This window comes from Mus caroli, unplaced genomic scaffold (genome assembly GCF_978045245.1).
Source record: "Mus caroli unplaced genomic scaffold, Mus_caroli_1 scaffold_7, whole genome shotgun sequence".
Classification (NCBI taxonomy): domain Eukaryota; kingdom Metazoa; phylum Chordata; class Mammalia; order Rodentia; family Muridae; genus Mus; species Mus caroli.
The window spans coordinates 63,731,782-63,750,797 of record NW_028227262.1 but is presented as its reverse complement, the minus strand read 5'-3'; positions in this window follow the sequence as shown (position 1 = coordinate 63,750,797).

Genomic DNA, 19,016 nt, shown 5'->3' with positions numbered 1-19,016 from the left:
TACGAGGCATGTTTTTTTCCCTAATGGAAGCTGTTCAATAGAGTGGGAAACAGATGATAGAAGGTAAAAGCCAATTGTTCAATCATTGCAACTACAAGACCATACTGTAAAAGGAGGGAAAATTTAAATCTCACTGGGAGAGCCAGGGTTAGGGATTTGTCTATTGCTAGAGGACAGATGTCAATGGATGGAGATACTTGGCAGGAGGTGGCAGAACAGGTGATGAAAAGGTGACAACCTTCCTTGTGTGATTAGCAACACATGACACAAGGTCTTCAGCTGAGAGATTGGGGGTAGGAATAGCCCTGAAGGCTTGAGGAGACAGGAAGCACCTTAAAGTACATGTCTCCAGGACATCTCCACTTCCGTACAGAGCCATGGGACCATCAGGCACTTCTTCAATCTTGTTTAGATTTGTACTTGGAATTTAAAATGAACAAGTCCAAGTAGCAAGGTAAGAAACAATGAGAAGAACCAGGTTAAACAATAGTTTTCAACACCTTGGCTGCATAGATAGATCTGAACACGACCTGGCAACTATAGGCAGAAGAAAACAGGGTCAGAAAATTAAGATGAGGGACTGGGGACGTGTTTGGTTGATAGAGTACTTGCCCAGCATGTACAGAGCCCAGTTTGATTCTCAGCACTGCATAAACCAAGTATGATGACGTGTAATCTCAGCACTCCAGAAGTGGAGTTAGGGAGATCAGGAATTCAAGGTCAGTCTAGCCTATGTGAGATACTGTCTCAAAAATAAATGGATAAATAAACAATTCTTGCACTTGGAAGGTGAAGGCAGGAAGATTACAAATTTGAGGCCACCCTGGACTACATGGCAAGATCTTGTCTCAAAAGAAAGTCATGGCTGGACATAGTAGCATAAACCTTTAACACCAGACTCAGGCTAATCTCTGTCAGTTTATGGCCAGGCTGGTCTACATAGTGAATTCCAGGTAGCTGAGTCTATATGGGAGACTTTGCCTCAACAAAATGAATGTTTCTTGTGAACAAGTTTGCTACTCGGAAGAAGTGTGGGTACAGAAGTCAGTAAGGATAGAGCCAGCAGATTAGGGATCGCAATTAAAAAAAATGTCTAGAGTAGAGTATTGGAATTGAAACCGGGGATGGGGGTGGGCAGAGGAGATTTTTGGAGGTAGAGTATTGATAGATGATGTCACCTATTCAGATCTGTGCCCCTTGACCTCATTGACCTTCTAAACCTTTGAAATCCTCAGTGCTCATGACTCACACAGACCACAGCCTCCAATTATTTAAGCACATTCATTCTCTCATTCCTAAAATAGTGGAATCACATAATTCATGTTTTTAACTAATTTAAATTTGGTTCTATAGTCTGGGGGGGGGGTGATGAAAATGAGAAAGAAGCCCAATTTAAATAGCGCAGTTGTCTGACTGCCTCTCAGCTCCGGAGTGTGTGGGGAGGGAGGATGTGGTGGGAACCATGGTGGTGCCTTCTCCTGTACTTATTCAAGACCCCTGAACTTCCCACTGTCTGAGTCTAACATCTACAGGGCCCTCTCTTCTTTGTCAATATGGTTTCTAAAAATGGGACAACTACTTCACTTGCTCTTCAAAGTCAGAGCTCGAAGCTAATGACAGTTATGCACTTCTTCCCCAAAACCACCGTGGGTGTTTCGACAAATTACATTTCTGTTTGTCTTTTGTTTTTAACAGTGTCTCATGTAGTCCAGATTGGCCTGGAGCCCACCATGTAACCCAGGCTGGCCTTCAACTTGCTAAGTAGCAGAATATAATCTTGAACAACATCTTCCTTCCTTCCTTCCTTCCTTCCTTCCTTCCTTCCTTCCTTCCTTCCTTCCTTCCTTCCTTCCTTCCTCCCTCCCTCCCTCCCTCCCTCCCTCCCTCCCTCCCTCCCTCCCTCCCTCCTTTCTTTCTTTCTTTCTTTCTTTCTTTCTTTCTTTCTTTCTTTCTTTCTTTCTTTCTTTCTAGGGTCTCACTATGTATCCCTGGCTGGCTTGGAACTCTCTGTGTAGACCAGATTTGTCTTAAATTGACAGATCCATCTCGACCCACCAAGTTAAAGGCACGTGCCACCATGCTCTGCTAAGGAAAAGATTCCTAATGAGGAAAATAACATTGGTCTTCGGGCAGGTCTGTAGAGGAATTGTCATAACTATTAATTGGTGTAGGAAGACCCAGGTCATTTTAAGTGGCACCGTTCCCTAGACAGAGAGACCTGAACACCGTGAGAGAGGAAAAGGATAGCTGAGAGAGAGCAAGCAAGCTAAGTACCCACACTCTCATTCCCTTTGCCCTTGGCTATGGATGTGATACCACGAGCAACTTGACCTTTTTCTTTGACTTCCCTGAAAGAACAGGCCATGGCCTGTAACTGTCAGCCAGATAAGCCTTTTCTTCCCTCAAGATGCCTTTTTCCAGGGTATTTGTCACGACCGAAATGAAAGCAGAACAATAAGTTACCTCTTGTGCTTTATGTCTGAATTTATGGTTAAGTCTCTTTCTCTGAATGCTGGAGAAAATTACTGAGAGACAGGATGGTATTAAATCTGAGCTCAGTCAAGCCACTGGGAGGGAATATCGAGCACAGAGAGATCAGATGTGAGAAAGGAGATCACACCACAGGCAAGCTGAGGCCTGAGCCATTTCAGAATTTAGCCTAATGCTCTTACTGGGTGAATTGATTCTACCGTTCTGTCTGCTTCAGAGACCATGGGGAGAATAAAAGGTTGCTTTGATAGAATTAGAGAATGTGGAGAGAGTATTTAATGGAGCACCAACAAGGCTTGAATAGATTTTCTTTTTTTAAACATTTTTTTTTCTGAACAAGTAGAACATGTTTATTGTAGGAAAAAAATCAAATAATTCAGAATAGAAAAAACCCCACAAACCTTGTAATCACACTTCACAGAGATAACCATTATTAATATTTTGCAGCAAATCCTTTAAGTTAATTTCAACTCTCTGAACACACACCACATACATATATTCTAACAAATGTACTTGCATTGAATATAGTGCTTTATAACCTGATCTTTAAAAAGGTTAAGATTTATTTTTATGTATGCATGTGTGTGGGTGTTTGCTCATGAGTGCAGTGCCCTCTGAGTCCAGAAGAGGGCGTCAGATCCCCTGGAACTGAGTTAGAGACTGCTGCTTCACTGACATGGGTGTTGGGGACCAAACTCAGATCCTTTGGAAGAGCAGTATATGCTCTGAACCTCAGAGTTATCTGTCTAGTTCCTCACCTGATTTTGTATGTAAGGCAAGGTCTCATGCAGAGCTCTGTTATTATATGTTTACATAGCTCCATATTACCTATTGTCTTAGTTTGGGTTTTATTGCTGTGAAGAAACACCAGGACCATTGCAACTCTTATAAAGGGCAACATTTGGTTGGGGCTGGCTTACAGTTTTAGAGGTCCAGTCCGTTATCATCATGGAGGGAAGCATGGCATCGTGCAGGCAGACTTAGTGCCAGAAAAGCCAATTCTACACCTTGATCCTAAAGAAGCCAGGAGGAGACTGTCTTCCACGGGCAGCCAGAAGGAGGGTCTCATCTCTACTTGGCTTAGCTTGAGCATAGGGACCTCAAAGCCCACCCTCATAGTGACACACTTCTTCTAACAAGGCCACACCCACACATAAAACTCATGGGCCAAGCATTCAGACACACGAGTCTATGGGGGCCCAAACTTATTCAAACTACCACATCTATTATAACTCTAACCCTGTTATTTTACCTTTCGCATCTAGACCTTGCATCTTCCTGGAATTGACTATTAGGTAAGACATGAGGTAGGGTCAGGTCTCATTTGGGGGTAGGTATATTCAGAACTGTTTGCTGAGAAGATTGTAGAGGCTTTGCCAATTAATTAAGTATCCATATATGTGTGAGACCGCTTCTGGGCTTTGTTTTTCTTCATTAATTTTTTCACCCCATATGTTTACACCCCATATGTTTTGTCTCAATCTTTATTGTGAGAGAGACAGGTTCATACTGCCCAAGTTGTGCTAGAACTCACTATATAGCCAAGAGCTTGCTCCACCACACTAGTTCAATAACTATACTTTGATTAAAAAAGAAAAGATATTGATATCCGTGTGTGTGTGTGTGTGTGTGTGTATACATGGGCTAGCATGTGGAGGCCAGAGACCAATGTTGAGTGTTTTCTTCAATTGCTTTTCACTTTAAAATTTTATTTTACTTTTTTATTGTATTTATTTATTTATTTATTTATTTGTGTATGTTTGTGTGTGCACATGTGAATATTTGTGTGCCATAGCACACATATGGAGGTCAGAGGACAACTTGCAGGTCTTAGTTTTCTCCTTCTATCCTGTGATTGCTGGGGACTGCACTCAGGTCTTCAGGCTCAGTAGCAAGCACCTTGACCCACTCCATCTTCTTTTTGAAATAGGCTCTATCTTGGTTTTGTGTGTGTGTGTGTATGTGTGTGTTGTTATGTTAACCTGACATGAGGTAGAGTCACCTAGGAGGACAAACCTCGGTTGAGACGAGGCCTCATTAGGATTGCCTGTAGGCCAGTCTGCAGAGAGTTTAGCTGGTTAATGATTCCTGTGGGTGACCTATCCCATGGAGGAGAGGTGTTGGCACCACCTCTGGGCAGGTGGTGCTGACCTGTGTAAGAAAGCAGACTGAGCTGCCTATCCTCTAACTCCCCAAGAAATGAACTGTAACTTGGGAGTGCACGATGAAATGAACTCTTTTTTCCTCAGGTTGCTTATGGTCATGGTGTTCTATCACAGCAGTAGAAACCTAACTAAGATGGGTCTTTTCCTCAACCTGAAACTCACTGATCCAACTTGACTGGCCAGTGAGCCCCTAGGATTACAGATACACACCACTATGCCCAGCTTTTATGTGGGTGCTGAGAGTTGAACTCGGGTACTAATGTGTTACAGGATATTTGAATCTGTTTCTGGTTAGGGTGTGGCTCAGCCCTTAGCACACATTTAAGCCCTCGGGCTGGAATACAGACATGCCCTTAGTGCATACCTTTAATCCCAAATAATGAAGGTAAAGTTATTTTTTAGAAGGAAGCGCCCATGTTTGAAGGAGATGTCTAATTGAATGGTAGAAAAGTGACAAATCAGAGTAAGATCAGATAGACTTGGATATGCCCAACTCTTACACGAAGAGAGGAAAGGGAAGCTATTTAAGGGAGAGACGGGCAGTACAGGAGAAGAGAGTGCAGCACAGGAATACAGTAGAGTTGAGAGGGAGAGTAGAGCATCAGAGAGAGGGGAGGAGGTAGTTTTACTGGGAGAGTTTTACAGAGACAGATTGAAGAGAGAACAAGCTAGACCCAGGTAAAGACAGAATGAGCAAGAGAATGAGAAGGAGCCAGAAAATTAGAACAGATTGCTAGAGTTAGTTTGAGGCCAAGCAGAGCAATTCAGATGATGAGAGAAGCCAGACTGAATCAGTCAGCCTGGAGAGGAGTTTGCGAGCAGCTGAGTTGAATCAGCCAGCTAAAGTTCTGAGAGAACAAGAAAGGGTGAGCTTTTCAGCAGCAAGTCTCAGAGGCTGAAAACATTTTAGGCCTAGATTAGATTGTACTGAGGCTAAAAACTTTCAGGACTAGGCCTAGGTTAGCAGAGGAGAATAAAAGTAACATTGACATTAATGCCTATATGTCACTTTGCCGACTGAGGCATCTCCCCCAACCCAGGGATGTTGAGAGGGAATGATTGCGTAGGCCTTCTGCTTTCTTTGTTAAACTTAATGATTTTGTGTGTGGGTATTTTGCCTGAACGTATGTCTGTGCACCACTTATGTGCAGTTCCCTTGGAGGTCCAAAAGCTGGCATTGGATCCTCCTTAACTGGAGCTAAAGAAGGTGTGAGCTGTCATGTGGGTGCCAGGAAGCTAACTCAGGTCTTTTGGAAGAGCAACCAGTGCTCTTAACTGCTAAGCCATCTTTCTAGTGCTCGCCTCCCCAACTTGTTTTTCTTCACCAGCAAGTGCTAATAACGCTAAGGAGGCTGTGGTTTTGTAATGGCAACGACCCCATAGGCTCATGCATTTGGGTGTTTGGCTCCCAGTAGGACCATTTAGGAAGGATTCAGAGGTGTGGTCTCATTGGAGGAATTGTGTCACTATGGGTGGGCACTGAGGTTTCAAAAGCCCATTCCAGGCCCAGCCTTTAGTTCTACCTCTTGAGGATCAGATCTAAGCTCTCAGCCACTGCTACACTGCCATACCCTCTTGCCTGCTGCCATGCTCCCCACCACAAAGATCGTGAATGAACCTCTGACACTGTAAGCAAGCCTCTAGTTAAATGCCTTCTTTTTTCCCTCTTTTATTAAAAATAGATTTTTTTCCTCTCACACACACACATCTTGATTATGGTTTATCCCTTCCTATACTCCTCCCAGTTCCTCCCCATCTACCCTCCCATCCAGAGCCACTCCTGGCACTTCAGGTCTCTATGAGGCTAGGCACTTCCTCTCCCACTGAGGCCAGCCCAGGCAGCCCAGGTAGAAGAACATATCCCGCATGCAGGCAACAGCTTTTAGCTCCAGCTGTTCAGGACCCACATGAAGACCAAGCTGCACATCTGTTACATGTTAGTGGTGAGGCCGAGGTCCAGCCCATGTATGTTCTTTAGTTGGTGGTTCAGACTCTGGGAGCCCCAAGGGTACAGGTTAATTGACTCTGTTGGTCTTCTTATGGAGTTCCTATCCCATTAGGGGCCTGCAATCTTTCCTCCTATTTTTTCATAAGAGTCCCTACACTCCACCCACTGTTTGGTTGTGGGTGCATGCATCTGTCTGAGTCTGTTGGTAGGTGGGGCCTCTCAGAAGACTGCCCACTAGGAGTCATTTTATTGCAGCTTTTTTATTATTACTATTATTTTTAAGAATAGTATTATTTGGTTTTATCCTAGGTCCCTGGGTTATCTAGTCTCAGGTTCTTGGTCACCTAAGCAGTGTCAGGTATGGGTTCCATCTTATGGAGTGGGTCATAGGTCATATCAGATATTGGTTGGTCACTCTCACAAGATTTGTGCCACCATTGCCCTAACATATATTATAGGCCGGACACCACTGTAGATCAAAGAGTTTGTATTTGGGTTGGTGTTCATATTTCTCCTTTGGTAGCTTGCTGAATACTTTCCTGTACCAAAAGATACTAACTAGCATGTAGGAGTGATGACTCCATGTAGGCACTGACTCCACTTCTCCATGATCAATGAGTTCTTCAGTATAGGGCCTTGCCATCAGTTTGTGGAGAACAACCCATATAGTCTTGACACCACCCATATAGTCTCGACTACAACCTGGGTTGTTTGGGGAATCGAACTTTAAATGTGACCCTTTTAGCCAACAACTCAATTAGATGCAACCCAATCCTGGTACTAGAAGCTTCATTTGATGACAAGGGATGGCCATTTGGGGCTCTGACTCTCCCATTATTCGGTTATTTCATTTACATATCCTTTGTAAGTGTTTATATTTTGAGAAGCTTCTACTGCATTCGGTTTCCATACTACCCCTCAAATGGCCCTTACGTTTAGCTGTGTCTCTCCAGGTTCCTTCCTTTGTCCTCTCTCCCTTCCCCTTCCCACTTTATTTTTCTGTTCCACCCCTATCCATAACTATCCTAGTTCCCTCTCCTAGGAAGATCTGTTCACTCTACTCCCTTATTCTATACCTAATGCCTTCTTTTATAGGTTGCCTTGGTCACGATGTCTCTTCATAGTAATAGAACAGTAACTAAGGTAGAGGAGGAGGACTGTTAGCGGAATACAAGGTTAACATACACTTTGAAAAACAGTTTGCTACTATATATTAAAGGCTCATATACTCTTTGACTCAGAAATCTACTCTTATCTATATACCCAATAGAAATGTCTATATAGATATGTCAACAGGTATACAAGAATATTCTTAGCAATATTATTCTTTTTGAGACAGAGTTTCTTTGTATAGCTTGGTTGTACTGGAACTTTCTCTATAGACCAGGCTTGCCTTGAATTTACAGAAATCCGCCTGCCTCTGCCTCCCAAGTGCTGGGATTAAAGGCATGGGCCACCACCACCTGTATCAATGTTAATTTTTAAGAAATGAATCTGAACCAGGGAGTGGTGGCGCACCCAGCACTTGGGAGGCAGAGGCAGGCGGATTTCTGAGTTTGAGGCCAGCCTGGTCTAAAGAGTGAGTTCCAGGACAGCCAAGGCTATACAGAGAAACCCTGTCTCAAAAAACAAAAACAAAAGAAACAAAACAAAAACAAAAACAAAACAAAAAAAAAAGAAAAAGAAAAAAGAAATGAATCTGAAGCCAGTTGTGTGTGGAAGATACTTCTTTTTTTTTTTTTTTTCTGAGACAGGGTTTCTCTGTGTAGCCCTGGTTGTCCTGGAACTCACTCTGTAGGCCAGGCTGGCCTCGAACTTAGAAATCCGCCTGCCTCTGCCTCCTGAGTGCTGGGACTAAAGGCGTGCACCACCACGCCTGGCAGGAAGATACTTTTAATCCCAGCAATTTCAAGGGACAGAGACAGGTGGCTCTCTGTGTGTTGAGGTTAGCCTGTTCTACATAGCAAATTCCAGCCTAGCCAGGACTACATAGTAAGGCCCTGTCAACAACAAACAACAACAACAAAGATGGAGGGAGAAAGAAAGAAAATCTGAAAATAATTAAGTGTACATCAACCATAGAATGGATGAAAGCACAGTGGTACATTCTTCCATAGAGCTGTAGAAATAAATGGGCTCAGTGTAAGAGGCCATGTCCATATGTCCCTCTCTTAGCTACAGCTCCTGCTAAGGGGTTCCTTTATGGCTTCGGGTCTCCCGTGGTGCTGGTACCACATTTCTATTTTTCATGTTACAGGCTTAGCAGTGGTAACAGCTTCTCACCATGTTGAGTGAGTCTGTGAGTGTTATGATCCTGCCCACATCTCTCTGTACAGGCTGTTCCTTTGCTTTCTCATGGAATCATATATGGTGACCCTGTTACACATGACCCTGAATGGCATCTGTACACATGCAAACGTTTCATGTACATGCAGGTTACCATATTGTATATGCAATTATTTTTATTTATAAACTTATCTTAATTTTTATTTTATTTGTATGGGTGTTTTGCCTACACGTATGTCTGTGTGTGCCTGGTACCCATAGAGGCCAGAAGAATGCTACAGACAGTTGTCAGTTGTGAGCTGCTATGTGGTTGCTGGTCCTCTGGAAGAACAGCTAGTGCTCTTAACAACCACTGAGCTACCTCTCTAGCCCCTGCAATTATTTTTTAAATTTTTTATGACTTATTTATTTTATGTGTATAAGTTCACCATTGCTCTTTTCAGACACACCAGAAGAGGGCATCAGATTCCATTACAGACGGTTGTGAGCCACCATGTGGTTGCTGGGGATTGAATTCAGGATCTCTGGAAGAGCAGTCAGTGCTCTCAACCTCTGAGCCATCTCTCCGGTGCCAGCCCTGCCATTATTTATTTTAAAGATTTTTTTGGTGTTGATTTTGTTTGATTTGTTTCTTATTAGACTTTTGATACAATGTAGTTCGATCATATTTGCTCCCTGCCCCCACTCCTCCTAGATCCACTCTTTTTCCTTCCAACTCAACTTTTGCGCCCTCTTCGTTTTGTTTCGTTTTTGTTTTGCTTTGCTTTGCTTTTTTTTTTTTTTTTTTTTTTTTTTTTGGTTTTTCGAGACAGGGTTTCTCTGTGTAGCCCTGGCTGTCCTGGAACTCACTTTGTAGACCAGGCTGGCCTCGAACTCAGAAATCCGCCTGCCTCTGCCTCCCGAGTGCTGGGACTAAAGGCGTGCGCCACCACGGCTTTGCTTTGTTTTAAACTCCTCAGTTCCCATATACTCTTGGATGTGTTGCCCTCCACTGGAGTATGGCTAGTCCACCAGGAGCTGCACCCTTAAAGAAAACTGACTCCCGGGGCTGGAGAGATGGCTCAGTGTTTAAGAGCTCTTGCTGCCCTTCCAGAGGACCTGGGTTCGTATGATGCCTCACAACCATCTGCAACTCCAGTTGCAGGGGATCCAGTGCCCTCTTCTGGCCTCTGAGGGCACCAAGTGTGCATGTGGTATATAGAACAGACAATATACGAAGATAAAACACCTATATACATAATTTTTATTTTTATTTTTAATTTATTATTATTATTTTATTATTTTATTTTTTTGGTTTTTTGAGACAGGGTTTCTCTGTATAGCCCTGGCTGTCCTGGAACTCACTTTGTAGACCAGGCTGGTCTCGAACTCAGAAATCCACCTGCCTCTGTCTCCCAAGTGCTGGGAGGTGCACCACCACCACCCAGCCATAATTTTTAAATTAAATAAAAAGAAAACTGACTCTTCCTCTCCCTGAAACTGTCAACCGCTGACAGCTCCTCAGGTGGAGGAGGGACTTTATGCATCTCTCCCCTCCATGATGGTATTTGCTTGGCTTGAGTGTGCACAGGTCTTGGGCATGAAGTCACAACTGCTGTAAATTCATATGTGCAACTGCCCCCACCCCACTGTGTCTGGAAAATACCATTTCCTTGCAGCCATCCACCAGCTCTGGACTCTTTCTCTCTTTCCACCATCTCCTCTGCAGTGATCCTGAGCCTTTCCACCATCTCCTCTGCAGTGATCCTGAGCCTTTCCACCATCTCCTCTGCAGTGATCCTGAGCCTTTCCACCATCTCCTCTGCAGTGATCCTGAGCCTTTCCACCATCTCCTCTGCAGTGATCCTGGGCCTTAGGAGGAGGTATGATGTAGAAAGCCCACATAGGTAGCTGCTCAAAAGTTTTGTATGATGAAACCCTAACATTTGTTTATTTTGAGACCAGTCTCATGTGACCCTTAGTTCCCGATCCTCCTGCCTTCTCCTGTCAAGTGCTGATATCATGGGTGGGAGCCACCCTGCTCAGTTTGTGCAGAGCTGGGGAAAACCCGGGGCTTCACACATGCTAGGCCAGTACTCTGAAGTCTGAGCTACAACGCCAGTTCTGTCAGTGCCAGTTCTGTCGGCTTCTCTTCACTCAGAAGATCAGGCTCTGAAACGCTGACTTTGAAAGTCAACTTGTTCATTAAGACTGTTCAACCTTAGCCAGGTGTGGTGGCGCACGCCTTTAATCCCAGCACTTGGGAGGCAGAGGCAGGCAAATTTCTGAGTTCGAGGCCAGTCTGGTCTACAGAGTGAGTTCTAGGACAGCCAGGGCTATACAGAGAAACCCTTTCTCAAAAAACCGAAAAACAAAACAAGGCTGTTCAATCTTAATGTTGGATAGGAAAAGCATTTAACAGATACACCCTAGATCTATAGCTGGATTAGCAGCTGCTTTAGTTTAAATTTTGAATCTCCCCAAGGAAGAGATCCAACATTATCCCTAGAGTGGCACTATTGACAGGCACTGTGAAACAATTGGGAAGTGGAGCCTAGAGGTGACCCCTGGGTCACCTTAGAATGTGCCTTCAAAGGGGTTGTGAGACCTCAGTCTCTTCTTTGTTTGACCTCTACTTTCTGAGTTGAGTGGTTTTCTCTATGACATGCTTGTGGTACTTACCACTTTCCCTAGTTGCTTTCTGTTACCGTGATACAATAGTGGTGGTCAAAAGCAACTTAAAAGAGCTTATTTGGCTTACAGGTCACAGCCCATCACTGAGGGAAACCAGATCAGGACCTTGAGGAAGGAGCCCGGACACAGGAACTGAAGAAGAGACTATGGAGAAAGGCCACTTGCTGGTTTGCTCCCAAGTTAGCTATCTTTCTTTTGTAGCCCAAACCCACTTACCTAGGGATGGCACCACCCATAGGGGCTGGGCTCCTACATTACCTAGCAATCAAGAAAATGTCTCGGGCTGGTGAGATGGCTCAGTGGGTAAGAGCACCCGACTGCTCTTCCGAAGGTCCAGAGTTCAAATCCCAGCAACCACATGGTGGCTCACAACCATCCGTAACGAGATCTGGCGCCCTCTTCTGGAGTGTCTGAAGACAGCTACAGTGTACTTACATATAATAAATAAATAAATCTTTAAAAAAAAAAAAAGTCTCACAGGTATACCTACAGGCCAATCTGATGGAGGCAATTTTCAGTTAAGGTTGCTTCTTCCTGGGTGTGTCAAGTTGACAGCTGAACTAACCAGGATGCCATCCAACATCCCTAGACTCAGAGCAGTAGTTTTGTCTGATGTTAAATGAGAATCTCCAAAACTGAGTCAGAGCAAACCATTTCTCCTTGCAAGTGAATCATTTCAGCAATTGCATGGCAGCCACATTATGCTGATTTCCACAGTAGTCATGTGCAGATATCAGGAACTGTACTTAGATGCTGCTCTCCATTCCGGGCTGCATGTTGCAGTCACCTGGGAGCTTTAGTTCTCACTGTATCTTTTTCAGTCCCATGGATGGAACCTAGAACCACATGCATTCTATGTACAGTGAATGCACAACACTGGAAGTATATATTAATATATACTATATTAGTATATTATATATGTGGTGGATTGAATGTGCTTGGCCTATGGGAACTGGCACTATTAGGAGGTATGGCCTTGTTGGAATAGGTGTGGTCTTGTTGGAAAGAGTGTGTCACTGTGTAGGTGGACTCTGAGGGCTCCTAGTGCTCAAGCTCCACCCAGTGTGGAAGAGAGAACCTCTTCCTGGCTGCCTGTGTAAGCAAGTCTCCTTTCTGGATGCCCTTGGCACAAGATGTAGAACTCACAGCTCCTTCTCCAACACCATGTCTGCATGCATGCTGCCATGCTTCCCACCATGGTGATAATGGACTAAACCTCTGAAACCATAAGCCAGCCCCAATGAAATGTTGTCCTTTCCGGGCAGTGGTGGTTTAATCCTAGCACTTGGGAGGCAGAGGCAGGTGGATTTATGAGTTCGAGGCCAGCCTGATCTACAGAGTGAGTTCTAGGACAACCAGAGCTACACAGAGAAACCCTGTCTTGGAAAACAAACAAATAAACAAACAAAGAAAAGAAATGTTGTCCTTAATAAGAGTTGCCATGGGCATGGTGTCTCCTCACAGCAATGAAACCCTAACTAAGACAACATACTAATAGTAAATATAGTATTTATATCTAAATGACTTAAATGCAGACTCAGTTGATTTTTATGGCAAGAGGATCAGGAGTTCAAGGATAGACTGGACAAGACAGACCCTTCTGGGGGCTAGGGAGGTGGCTCAGGTATCAAGAACACTTGCTGCTCTTGAAGTGGACCCAGGTCCAACTCCAGCACCCATACAGAAGCTCACAACCGTCCATCACTCTGATTTCCATGGGCACCAAGTACACACGTGGTGCACATACAAACATGCCAGCAAAACAGTCACACATAACATTAATAACTCTATTAAAAATTTTAAAAAGACCTGCCTCCAAGAACAATTACAGTACAGTGAGATACTATAGCATAGCAGCAGACAAACAAATGCATGCCTTAATGAATTATTTAAAGATGCACTCCGTCCGATTGAAACAGTGAAACCTCCAGGCAGGCTGGAAGCCCCTCAGGGTAACCAGTCAAGCCCCAGCCTCCCCTCTTCCCAAAAATAAACGCCATCCTATTAACCTCTCGCTTTCTCAAATCTTTCTTATAAGGTTTTTTTCCTCCCAAACCCAAATGTGCATCTTTACTCTATAGTTTAGTCTTGCTCATTAAAATGTGTATTTTCTAGGGGCTGAGGAGTGAGCTTAGTTGGTGACATGCTTGCCCTGTCAGCATGAGGACCTGAGTTTCATTTCCAGCACTGGGTAAAAACTGGCTTGTGGTGTCAGCACAGGGAGTTAGCGACAGGAGATCTCTGGTGCTCCCTGGCCAGACAGCCTAGTCTGACCTGTGAACTCCAGGCCAATGACTGACAAAAAGGTAAGGTCTAAAACAACTAAACTATTTTAAAAACATTTATTTGTGTGTAGGGGTTAGGGATAGAGTGGCACATGCCATGGCGTGCTGCGTCAGAAGACAGCACACGGGAGCTCCTTCCACCATGTAGTTCCTGGGCATTGAACTCAGCTGGTTATGCTTGGTGATAAGGTCCCTTACCCAGTCCTGGAGACTGATTTGTTTGTGAGTTCACGGTCAGCCTGGATTTCATAGTGAGTTCCAGGTCAGCCAGTACTGTATAGTGAAACCTCAAACAAACAAACAAACAAACAAAAAACTGTCGTACATATTGTCAGAGCACATAGCCATAGTGAATACAGTCCAGCCTAACCCTCACTGTGACTTTCCAGGGAGGTGTGCACTCAGTGACTGTCTCTTGTCCTCGCATCTAAGTCCCTGCAGCCAGTTTTACGGTCTGAAGCTCTTTTTCAGGCAGATCCCTTAGGAAAGGCTCATGATAATAATACTGCTCTCTTAGATGGAGGCAACAGACTCTATCCTTATACTTAAAAGTGAAACCTGTTGGACGTAAAATCCGTATTTTAGCCCTTTCCCTCAGGTTCACTCCTCCTTCCCTTTTTTCCTCCTAGCTTAAAGTATTGTAAAAAATGTCTGGTGAAAATCTAATTTTCTTTTTTAAGATTTTTAACTTAAAAAATAAAATTAGTGCTACTTGTATGTCTATGATCTCAGGGCTGACTGCTTGGTATTGGATAACCAGGTAGGAGACTTGCCCCTGGAGTCGATGGAGTCTCTATTCTTGGTTTCCCTTAGGTGTCTGTGGTTCTGTGCTGTGGCCTGACGAGCTGGAGGAGGAGGAGGAGGGCAAGGAAGAGGAGGGAAAGGAAGAGGCGGAGAACACATTTGCTGAGGCAACTGAGGAGGCCCTGACCTCTGAGGAGAGTGGAGACTGGAAGAGTTCGAAGAGGCGAGGCCCGACTTGGATTTTAACTGCGAGTCCCAGCAGCAGGAGAGCACAGAAGAGGAGGACGAGCTGGCTAAAGCCTGGCTGCAGGCTCACCCAGGAACAAGTCTCTATTGTTGGTATCCCTTAGGTGTCTGTGGTTGGTTTTTTGGCCCTATGAGAGTCGCTGCTTCGTGGTAGCATGTCTATTGGTTTTGTACTCGTTCGGGTCTGTTTAGGCAGCCATATTATTGGAGCATCGTGGGCAAAGCTTCCCCGTTATTTCTTGGAAACACCTGAGAGCAGATTCCTTGGGTCTGTTGCCTTAGTCACTTGACCATCCCGATACCTTAGTTTTAAGTTTCCTAAAAGTCACATAGTGGGCAGGGAGAGGATGGAGAGATGGCTCAGCAGTTAAGAGCATTTGCTGTTTTTCCGGAGGACCTAGGTTTGATTTCCTGCACCTGCAGGGCAGGTCACACCTGTCAGTAACCCCGGTTCCTGATGCCCTCTTCTGGTCTCTGTGGACACTGCATGTACATACAAACTCAAATATATATATAAAATATTTTTTTTAAAAAAAGTCAAATGAGAACCATATAAATGGTTCCATGGGTAAATGCACCGTCTGCCAAGTCTGATGCCCAGAGTTAGGTCCCTGGGACCAACAGAGTAGAAGAGATCTGACTCCTGCAAGTTGTCCTCTGGCCTCACCATATATGCCTTGGCACATGTGCCCTACCACCGCAAAAATCCATCCATCCATCCATCCATCCATCCATCCATCCATCCATCCAAACAAACAAACAATATAATTTTTGAGAAGACACATTTTTCTTTTAGATGCCCAGGGATTTATTTTTTATTTTTCCTTAAAGTCCAATAACATTAGGATATATTGGGGTGAGTAACTTCACATATCTAGTTCTTTCTTTACATATTGTTTCTTAACTCTTAGTTAAGAGTTTTATTGCTGTAAAGAGACAGTATGACCATGCAACTCTTATAACAGAAAACATTTGATTTGGGGTTGGCTTACAATTTGAGAGATTTAGCCCATTGTTGTTCTGGAGAGAAATATGGCACCGTGCAGACATTTATGGTGCTCAAGAAGGAGCTGAGAGTTCTATATCTTGATCCAAAACCAGCACAAGGAGACTGTGTTCCACACTGGGTGTAGCTTGAGCATAGGAGACCTCAAAGCCCACCCCCATAGTGACACACTTCCTCCAACAAGGTTACACCTACTCTAATAAGGCCATATCTCCTAATAGTGCCACTATTAGGTATCAGGGCCATACCTATTCAAACCACCACACATAGACACTTTCAAATCTTTTTTAATTTTCAGCAAAGTTAAGTTTCTGTTGTTTGTTTGAGGTAGGGTATGGCTATATATCCCATGATGGCTTAGCGTTCATTGTGTAGCTCCGCCTGGCTTTAGTTCTCATTATCTTGGGAAGCCCACGCTAGCACACCTGACAGCAATGTTCATCTATTCTACAGCTTTGCCTTGTGTGGCCACTTTCATCTTTCATTTTGTCACTTGAAAGTTTTACAAATCCATTGTTATTACATACTCATATTCCATGGCACAAGTGTGGAGGTCAGAGGACAATTTCGTGGGTTGCTTTCTTTCCCACTCTTTTGTGGGCCCCGGGGATTGAACTCAGGTTGTCAGGCTTTTGCTGCAAGCCCTTTCCCTGTTGAGCCATTTCAATGGTCCCTTTTTAGGATTCTCAATTTCTTCTTTACTTAAACTTTTTCTCATTTTTGCTTTCTAGACATTTCTCTTCAGGAATTATCTCTCCCTTTGTACCTGCTTTTGGTCTTTTTGTTTCAATCTTCATTTGCAAAGGGACTTTTTTCCTTTTGATTTTTATCCTTTCTTGAGTTCTGTCACCCAATTTCTGAGTTCTATTCTGGTTTGTGTTATTCTCTTAGTGTCTTCTAGCTTATCTTGAAATAGCCGGGCACAGTTTTCAACTATTTTGTGGGCACACTTTTATTTGGCTTGCTTTTGTTGCTTGGGGATGTAATTCTACCGTCTTTCTTTTTTCTTATAATAATTTTGTGTGGGACTTGATTCTGGCAGTATTTTGTTTTTTATTTTTAATTTTTGGTGAAATTAGTTTTTCTGGACCTCCAAAAATGTGACAGTGTGGATGGACTGGGAGAACATTGTGTTAACAAAATAAGCCAGCCACTTACAGACAAATGCTAAAGGATTTCACCCACATGTGGAGTCTTAAAAAGGAGGATTAGAGAGAAGATTCAGCTGGCAATCTGTAAGGCACTAGCCACAGGTTTAGGATCTGGGTTGAGATCCCAGAAACTACTAAAAAGCTAAGATTGTGGTCTGTGCGTAATCCCAGCCATAGTGAGGCATTTGCAGTGATCAGAAGGGACAGCCTGACTTATTAGTGAAGTTTCAGGCCAATGAGAGATTTGTCTAAAACAAGAGGAGGAGGAAGAAGAGGAGGAGGAGGAGGAGGAAGAGGAAGAGGCTGGGACTAGGGTTCAGTAGTGGAGTGCTCACAAGCATTAGGTCTTAAGTTAGATCTTCAGTATTGGCCAAAACAAACAAGCAAACAAGCAAACAAATGGTAGAAGGCACATGAGGACCAATACCCAATGCAGTCCTCTGATCCACTCTCTGTCTGTCTCTGTCTTTCTCTCTCCTCCCCTTTCCCCATAGAAGTAGAAGTTACACAAGTTGCACAGTGGTTCCTGGAGGAGGATAGGAGTAGGGTAAAGAGATGGATGAAGAATGGCCTGTGGGTCTTAGGGATTGAACTCGGGTCATTTGGCTTATGCAGCAAGCCCTCTTCCTCCTGAGCCATTCTGATGGCCCTCTTCCTGTCATTTTACATTTCTTCTTTCCTTCATTTTTTTTTTCCTGTTCAGAAATTTCTCTCAGGAATTAGATGCCCTTTTAACCTACTCCTGCACTCTTTCCACTTCAGTCTTGCTGTGTTAGCTAGGAAGGAGTAAGTTCTATACAGCAGGGTGCTTGCACAGAATGGCAGAGCTCTCTTTCAAAAGAGCTAGAAGATGGGATTCTCACTACAGATGACAAGCCATTAAGGTAATGGAAGGGCTGGAGGGATGACCCAGTGGTTAATAGCACTTGTTGCTCTTGCAGAGGACCTGGATTTGGTTCCCGATATCCACATGATTGCTCATAACGATGTGTAACTCCAGTTCTAGGAATCTATGCTTTTTGCTGATCTCTGAGGGCACTAGGCACACACATATATATACTCATGCAGGCAAAATAATCATACACATAAATAAAATAAAGCAATCATCTAAAAATGCTTAGGGTAATGGATATACCACTTGTTCTGATCTTTAAACAATTTTACATGGGTCAAAACATAAGGTTTTACTCCATAAACATGTATGATTGTTATATGTCAATCAATCAAAACAAAAACAAATGCCAAACGAAACCGAACCAAACAAAAACACACAAACAAAAAAACCCCACCAAAAAACAAAACAAATAAAAAACTCGAAAGCCCAAACCCAGGTAATGGATCAGGAAAGCCCTTCCCAGAGCGCCCTCTTCTGTTGTGTTTGTGTAGTGTTGAAACATGTGGCTTGCTTTCTTCCTGGGATTCTCTGTTACAACTCCCCTCCCCAGTTTATATCTAGTTTTTCTATTTGTTTATAATGTCCTGTCTCTAAAATTATTTTGTTTATTTATATGTTTGTTTTGAGACAAGATTTCACATAGCTGAAGATGCCCTCACATTTCTGATTCTCCAGCCTCTACCTCCCAAGTGTTAGGATTATAGTTCTGCTTCTGAAGTTCAAATTGAACTGAGAGTCTTGTAGCTTTATTTTCTGACTCTCCCACTCTTAAGTCATAAACATTTTCTGTTTTTTATTTTGTTATCTAGTGGGTTTGCTGTTTTTTTAAATTGGAAGATTTGTAGCTACTGAGAAATTAGACTGTGGGTACCATTACTTCTTCCCAAAATCATTATGTGATTGCCAATGCCTTGCAGTCCTTTTCCTTTCTTCTACATCTCCTCCTTCTCTTCTGCCTCATGTAAACATGAGTGTGCACTGCTTGTGTCTGCTCAGTTAACACATGCTCTAAACCTGGTGTCTATTTTTCTCTAGCTGTATTCACAGAATTATATATGCATATAAGAATTATGTGCGTAAAAGTTTCTGTTAGTAAAAGAAGATAACCCCACTTAGGACATTTTTCC